The following is a 7,995-nucleotide window of genomic DNA, read 5'->3' on the forward strand; positions in this document are numbered from 1 at the left end:
AAGATTTGCCATGTGTTTTAACCCTTCCATGGCCTGCCTCTCTGTAGTAGTCAACAGGCAAGATCCAAAGAAAACATAATAAATACTTGACATTAGCATAGCTCACTGAGTGTCCTCTTCATATCCCCTAATCCTAAGATTTACATTGTCTCTTCTAGATAGGAACTTTGCTGTGTGTGTGCCAGTCCTGGGGCTTGAACTCAGGGCCTGGGCACTATCCCTGAGCTTCTTGTATGCTCAAGGTTAGTGTTCTACTACTTGTGCCACAGTTCTACTTTGGGCTTTTGTAGTGCTTAATTGGATATATTAATCTCATGGACTTTCCTGCCCAGGTTGGCTTTGAACTTCATTCCTCAGATCTCATCCTCCTGAGTAGCTAGGATAATACGCATGAGCCACCAGTGCCCAGCTTAGGAACTTTCTTAATAAAACTTCCCTTTACTCTCCTTACCAAAGTGAAAAACATTGTAGAGATTTGGCCAGAATGATAGTTGTTCTGAAACAAGACACAACTAGGAGGGCATCTTAAATATAGACAAAATTATTCCTAGAGTCTTTATTATGAGAAGAATTTAATCAATTTGTATAGGAAGTAAAAATTAAGGGACAAGATGATGTGAGATTTGTGGATATATTGTCTGGACTCAGGGTGTTATTATTCCACAACTGAAGCTTACAATTACCTCAATTTAATAAGAGCACAGAGGTTTAATCTATATGCCAGAGGATGGAAATTCTCAGGCCATCTTCCCCTCTGATGATTCATTGAGACCTTGAAATTAATGAATGAGGGAGCAGGATAACGTTAACAGGAAGCACATGATATATTTCTGGTTTTAAGTTTGTGGTATCCAGGTACTCAAATCTGGGACATTTTCATTATATTAGAAAAGGAAAAATGAGAAAATCACTAGCAGGACATATACAGAAACCATCTTCTTCAAAAACTAGTTTAGTTTCCATTACCCCTCACTCAGAGACAGTTATTTCAGTAAACTACATTATTTAACAGAGTCTGAGACAAAGACAAAGAAAATATATTTAAGATAGAGAAAATTTCAGAAAAATGTAATAAACAGTTTCGCATTCTATTTGCTGGAGAAATACCACTTGTTTATCCAAAAGCAAGTAATGGGAGAATATGTTTGTCGTGTGTGTATAGGAGTGAGGGGTTCACCCAGTTTATCTATGGAGTGGAAGTACAGAGAAAAAGACTTCTATGGAGAAGCCCTGAAGTTGCTTTCCCCAAGCCATGATCTGATTCAAGAGAAGAAGAAAAAAAATAATGGAAACATCTCCTCACATAAAACTCAGTATAGGGTCTCTAACAGTCACCAGCCAGCAGGGGCAAGGGAGAGACCCACCTGTTGGCTTTAGGATTTATTAAAGGCTGCTAGCACAGCCCAGATCATCTCTGTGGCATTGTGCTTTGTCCCCTCCACTTCTGGGTCCAGTTCTACTAGGTCTTTGGCTCGATTCTTTACCACATCATACTTGTCATCTGTCAGAGAGGAAAATACATTCTCTAGTACATCGGATGAGTAGACTAGTACCAGTAGTGCTAATGTTCGCTTGTCCATCCGCTGAGGGTCATTTACCCATCGCTCTAGTACACTATCTTGAAGTTTTTTCACTAATCGCTGCTTCTCTGTTGTATTGGTCACTGGATAAGTGGTCATGTCAAATAGTGGGAAATTCTGCTTCTCAGTGGTTAGAATACCCTTCTCAACTAAGTTCTTTGCAGTTCTCTCTTGTACATTTCTCAACTGGCACTGTAGTTTGAAGGGGTTCCAGGTCTCACCAGTAAGCAGTTCTATCCATGTCTGGACAGTTTCTGAGGGCTCAGTTGCCTTGATGTATTTGAGAGTTTCATACAGTAAAACATCATCAGTTGGGCTGTCTGACTTTAGCAATATGTTTCTGTCTAGAAGCAGCTTCTTCCTCATGGTAGGGGGTTCCAGAGAGATTCTACCTCACATGGCCAGCTCTATCAGGATGCCCCCTCACAGGCCAGATGATATGCAGTCATTCCAGAAAGATGTGTAACCCTCTTTATCTTTCAGTCCCAGGAGCAATACTTCTTCCATAAGGGTGAGGTGGATATCCTTAGCATCTCCAGAGTATTCATTATCTGGACTCTTCTCTTGATTAGTGTCTTCCTCACTCTCTACCTTCTTTTCACAGCTCTTGCTTACTTCAGTACGATGGGTACGATGAGCTAAAGTGGTCATTCTCACCTGGTGTTACTCCTGGGTTACAGTTGGCCTCAGGCTGCAGCTTGTGATCTATTTTAGGAAGACACCTGTTCCCACCCCCCACCCCAGTCTTAGTAGGTGGAAAAACTTCTCAGCCACGGAGAGAGCACAAACTTCCTGATCATTCGTTGCAGGAAGGGAATAACACATCAGCTTCCTTAGGATCACTAGGCAACCACTTAGGATCACTAGGCAACCTCTGGGTACACTTCTTGTACTGTTTGTTACCTCCTCCCTCATTCCCCCCTCTTCCCTCTTTCCCTCTACTCCCATGAGTTGTTCAGTTGGTTTACACCAAACAGTTTTGCAAGTATTGCTTTTGTAGTCATTTGTCTTTTTATCCTTTGTCTCTCGATTTTAGTATTCCCTTCACTTCCGTAGTTCTAATACCAGTATATACAGTTTCCAATGTACTCAGATAAGATACAGAGATAGTGCAATACAACCACAGGAAGGGGATACAAGAGAATCATCAACAACAGAAGCTATGGTTTCACATGGCATGTTGAAAGTAATTACAACAGTGATATAACATTCGTTTCCATAACATGGAGTTCATTTCGCTTAGCATTATCTTATACATTCATAGGGGCATAGCTATTAGGCTCTTGTAATCCTCTGCTGTGACTAGCCTAAACCGGTACTAATTATTCCCTATGAGGGAGACCATAGAGTCCATGTTTCTTTGGGTCTGGCTACTTTTTAATCCTTCAAAAATTCCCCATGAGGTAGGTGAAAGTGTCGCCTCAAAAAATTAGTAAATGGAGTACACTCCTGGCCATAGCAACATTCATAATCAAGTAGAAAAATTTGGAAACAACTTTGTGAAATAGCTAACAGTTGTAAGCAACCTGTATGTCATCCATGCATAATTGGATATGTAAAATGTGGTATATGTTTGCAATGAAGACAATACCACCTTAAAAAGGAAGAAAATTCTGGCACATGCTGCAACATAGATGAACCCTATGGTATTTATTAAACTAAATGAAATGAGAGAGAGAGAGAGAGAGAGACAGAGAGAGAGACAGAGAGAGAGAGAGAGAGGATTCCTAGTTCAAAAACAGTAAAGGGTCACTTGCAGAAACTGGGGAGAGTAGGGACAAAGTTATTATATAATGGAAAGAATTTCAGTTTTACAAGACGAAGAGGTCAGGAGCAAATGGCTTGTGTCTAGACTACTAACTACTCAGGAGTTGGAGATCTTAGGATCACAATTCAAAGCCAGCCTCAGCAAGAACATTCATGAGCCTCATATCTCCAACCAATCATCCAGAAGCCAAAAGTAGATCAGTGGCTCAAGGGGCAAAGCATTAGCTGTGAGGATAAAAGCTCAGGAAAAGTGCTCAGGACTTTCATTCAAGCCCCAGTACTAGCACACAAGAGAAAGGAAGCAAGAAGGAAGGAAGGAAGGAAGGAAGGAAGGAAGGAAGGAAGGAAGGAAGGAAATAATTCACAGAGTTACACTATGTAGATAAATTTAACTCTATTGAACTGTATACTTAACAAGACAGAAATTTCTGTATTATATATTTTTTCCATTATTTTAAAATAAAATAGGCAAACTGAGAAATAAAGAGTTAAGTAACTACCAACTCCATGTCAAAATATTGTACTACAAGCTGGGCACTGTTGTCAGCTCAAACCTGTAATCCTACCTACTCAGGAGTGTGAAATCTCAAGGTTCATGATATGAGAACAGCACGGGTAGAAAAGTTCATTAGACTACTCCAAAACAACCTGCAAATGTAGGCGGGGTTGGATGTGTGGCTCAAATGTGAGAGATTAACAAGCAAGCCTAGCCAGTAAGAGGACCTGGGTACAAACTTCCACATACTGGCATGAAACTGTAAACCCTCTGTACATCATTTTGACAATAAAGAAATGAATAAAATTTAAAAAGAGAGAGAAGCAGTTTTGCCAATATGCAGGTATCAAATACTGTTAAGACAGTATTAGTATTACATAGATTGTAAATATTTTGAAAGAAATATACTTGGGCAATGAGTTAGTCCTTTGGGATATACCCGCCATCCAGATAACCAGACAATAATTTGAACAGCTTCTTTTATTCTCCCTCCCCTTTCACTTTGGGGAGTACTGGGTTTTGAACTCATGGCCTTACATTTGCTGGGCTGGCTTTCCTGCTATTTACCATTGAACCACATGGTTGAATCACATCTCTGGCCCTTTTCACTTTGGTTTCAAATAATGTCTTGCTTTTTTATTTTTTCTGGGACTGGGTTAGGAATATGATTTTTTTTACCTTTATCTCCCAAGTAGCTGAAATTAAAAGTGTGAAGCAACATATTCAGGCTGGAAATATCCAGCACTTGATACACAGGTTCTGTACCACTTGAGCTACCTTCATCAGCCACAACACTTTTTCTTTTTCTTTCTTTCTTTCTTTCTTTCTTTCTTTCTTTCTTTCTTTCTTTCTTTCTTTCTTTCTTCTTCCTTCCTTCCTTCCTTTCACCCTCTCTTCCTCTCTCTCTCTCTCTCCCTTTCTCTCTTTTATCTTTGTTGTAGAGCTTGAACTCAGTCCTGGGCACTGTCCCTGAGCTTCTCAGGCTCAAGGCTAGCTAGCACTCTACCACTTTGAGCCACAGAGCTACTTTGGGTTTTCTGGTGTTTTTTTGGAGATAAGAGTCTCAGGAAGACTTTTCTGCCTAGGTTGGCTTCCTACCATGATCCTCAGATCTCAGCCTCCTGAGATTACAGGTGTGAGCCACTGGCACTCAGCTGGCATTCATTAATGTCAAACTTTATTCTTTTTCCTTCATGCCAAATAACCAATCAGTTATTAATTCATATTGACTCAGGCAGTGAACTATTTCTTCTTTTTGTCTCTCTCCAGTCACTGCTGCCACTGTTCGCCGCATAGCTACCATAATAGGGAATGTTGTAATTACTGGATTGTTTCCACATACCCAGCAAAACTCTTCATTGTAGAAGAATCTCAAATCTGAAACCCTTTGATAAATGCTTACAATCCATCCCATGGCATGAACGATCTTGGAGAATTCCTGTTGACTCTTCCCTTTTATCTCTCAGCCTTCTCTGCTGCTAATTTACACTTTCAATGTCCCAAATAATCCAGATCACTATTGCTCTTCTCTCTCTGTCTTTGGATGTGCTGTTCTCTCGCTACCTGAAATTTCTTCCTTGTCATTTCTGCTAAAAACTATTTCCACTTGATCATGAAGAATTAGCTCACAGGGGAAGCTATTCTTGATATTCGGGACTTCAAAGGCCTCCTTGAGATGATTTGGTTATATGCAGTCATAATTATGCTATATTTGTTCTGGTATTTGTCCCATGAGTTCACAGCCTCTCCTTTTCAGTTTTTTTAAAATTTTATTGTCAAATTGATGTATAGAGAGGTTTCAGTTTCATATGTTAGGCCTTGGGTACATTTCTTGTACTCTTAGTTACCTCCCCCCTCATTTCCCCCTCCCCCACCCCCTTTCCCTCTCCCCCATGAGTTGTTGTTCAGCTGGTTTACACCAAATGGCTTTGCAAGTATTGCTTTTGTAGTCGTTTGTCTTTTTATCCTTTGTCTCTCGATTTTGATATTCCCTTTCACTTTCTAATACCAGTATATTCAGTATCCAGTGTACTCAGATAAGATACAGAGATAGTGTGGGTACAAACACAGGAAGGGGATACAAGAGAATCATCAACAATAGAAGCTACGGTATCACATGGCATATTGAAAGCGATTACAACAGTGATATAAAATTCGTTTCCATAACATGGAGTTCATTTTACTTAGCATCATTCTATGTGTTCATAAGGGTATAGCTATTGGGCTCTTGTGATCCTCTGCTGTGACTAGCCTAAACTTGTGCTAATTATTCCCTATGAGGGAGACCATAGAGTCCATGTTTCTTTGGGTCTGGCTCACTTCACTTAGCATAATTTGTTCCAAGTCCTTCCATTTCCTTACAAATGGGGCAATGTCATTCTTTCTGATAGAGGCATAAAATTCCATTGTGTATATGTACCACATTTTCCTGACCCACTCGTCTACTGAGGGGCATCTGGGTTGGTTCCATATTTTAGCTATGACAAATTGTGCTGCAATCTTCTAAAGTATATGCACAACTAAAAAAAAATTAAATTCCTCCAAAACAAAACCGCAAAGAACCAATAGCCCCCTCAACAAGTTGGGCTAAAGACTTAAAAAGAGACTTCTCTGATGAGGAAATGAGAATGGCCAAGAGACATATGAAAAAGTGCTGTATATCACTGGCCATAAAAGAAATGCAAATCAAAACAACATTGAGATTCTACCTCACCCCAGTAAGAAGGTCCTTTATCAAGAAAACCAACAATAATAAATGTTGGAGGGGATGTGGCCAAAAGGGAACCCTACTTCATTGTTGGTGGGAATGTAAACTGGTTCAGCCACTCTGGAAAATGGTATGGAGATTCCTCAGAAAGCTAAACATAGAGCTACCCTGTGACCCAGCAGTTCCACTTTTGGGCATCTACCCAAAAGACAACAAACAAGAACACACTAAAGCCACCAGCACTACAATGTTCATCGCAGCACAGCCTCTTTAGTAGGATAAAAACAGATATGTTGTTGCCATTGTCACTATCTCAAAATTAGCCCAATGATTCTCATATTAAAAAGGTGAAGTAAGTGCTTGGATGCACAACTAAGTACATAATGAATAAATTAATAAACTAATGCTCACTGAACATGATTTCAGCCCACACAGTGACCGAGACAGCTCATTTTTTCTTCTCACAGATGGTTCACAAATCATAGAGATTGGTCTGTGGGTTGCTGATGAAATTACATGGCTTGATTAATTCTATATTCTCCATAAACTCACTCTCTGAATTGCATATCTCATTAAAAACATGCAATTTGTGAGAGCACATGAAAAAATTAACAAAAAATTAAAAGAAATACATTCTATGAGGAGAATAATTCATTGTCAATGCCAAAGATTACTCAGTAGACATAGGCATGGAAGTCAAAACTCTACATTAGAGCTATAGGAGCAACACAATGGTTTAGGGACTGTGTCCACAGAGGGAAAACACAAATTCTTTGTAAGAGAATAAATGACTTCACAGTCATCAAATACTGATAAAAAATGATGAAGGACCACTCTCATCTCTCAAAAACCGTTATTTATCCTAAAAAGAGGAGATGTACATGAGCAACCGAGCTTCCTTCTAAGAAACACAGGAAACAGAACAAAAAAGTTCATGGTGAGAAATGCTGCTGGGCAGAGGATCGCAAGAGCCTAATAGCTATGCTCTATGAACGCATGAGTTGATGCTAAGTGAAATGAACTCCATGTTATTATATCACTGTTGTAATTACTTTCAACATGCCATGTGAAACCGTACCTTCTTTTGTTGATGATCCTCTGATATCCCCTCCCTGTGGTTGTACCTGTGCTATCATTGTATCTCATCTGAGTTACCCTGGATACTGCATATACTGGTATTAGAACTGGGAAGTGAAAGGGAATATCAAAATCGAGAGACAAAGGATAAAAAGGCAAATGACTCCAAAAGCAATACTTGCAAAACCATTTGGTGTAAGCCAACTGAACAACTCATGGGGGGAGAAAGAAAGGGGAGGGGGGAGGGGTGAATGAGGGAGGAGGTAACAAACAGTACAAGAAATGTATCTGTGGCCTAACTTATGAAACGGTAACCTCTCTGTACATCACTTTAACAATAAATAAGTAATAATAATAAAAAAAAGAAA

The 7,995-nt window shown here is 39.6% G+C and overlaps 1 pseudogene; it reads right to left on the minus strand.

Moving 5' to 3' along the window:
- Nucleotides 1–1,222: 1,222 nt before the first annotated feature.
- LOC125345800 lies at nucleotides 1,223–2,405 on the minus strand (annotated as a pseudogene).
- Between the last annotated feature and the right edge of the window lie 5,590 nt (nucleotides 2,406–7,995).

This window comes from Perognathus longimembris, chromosome 2 (genome assembly GCF_023159225.1).
Source record: "Perognathus longimembris pacificus isolate PPM17 chromosome 2, ASM2315922v1, whole genome shotgun sequence".
NCBI lineage: Eukaryota > Metazoa > Chordata > Mammalia > Rodentia > Heteromyidae > Perognathus > Perognathus longimembris.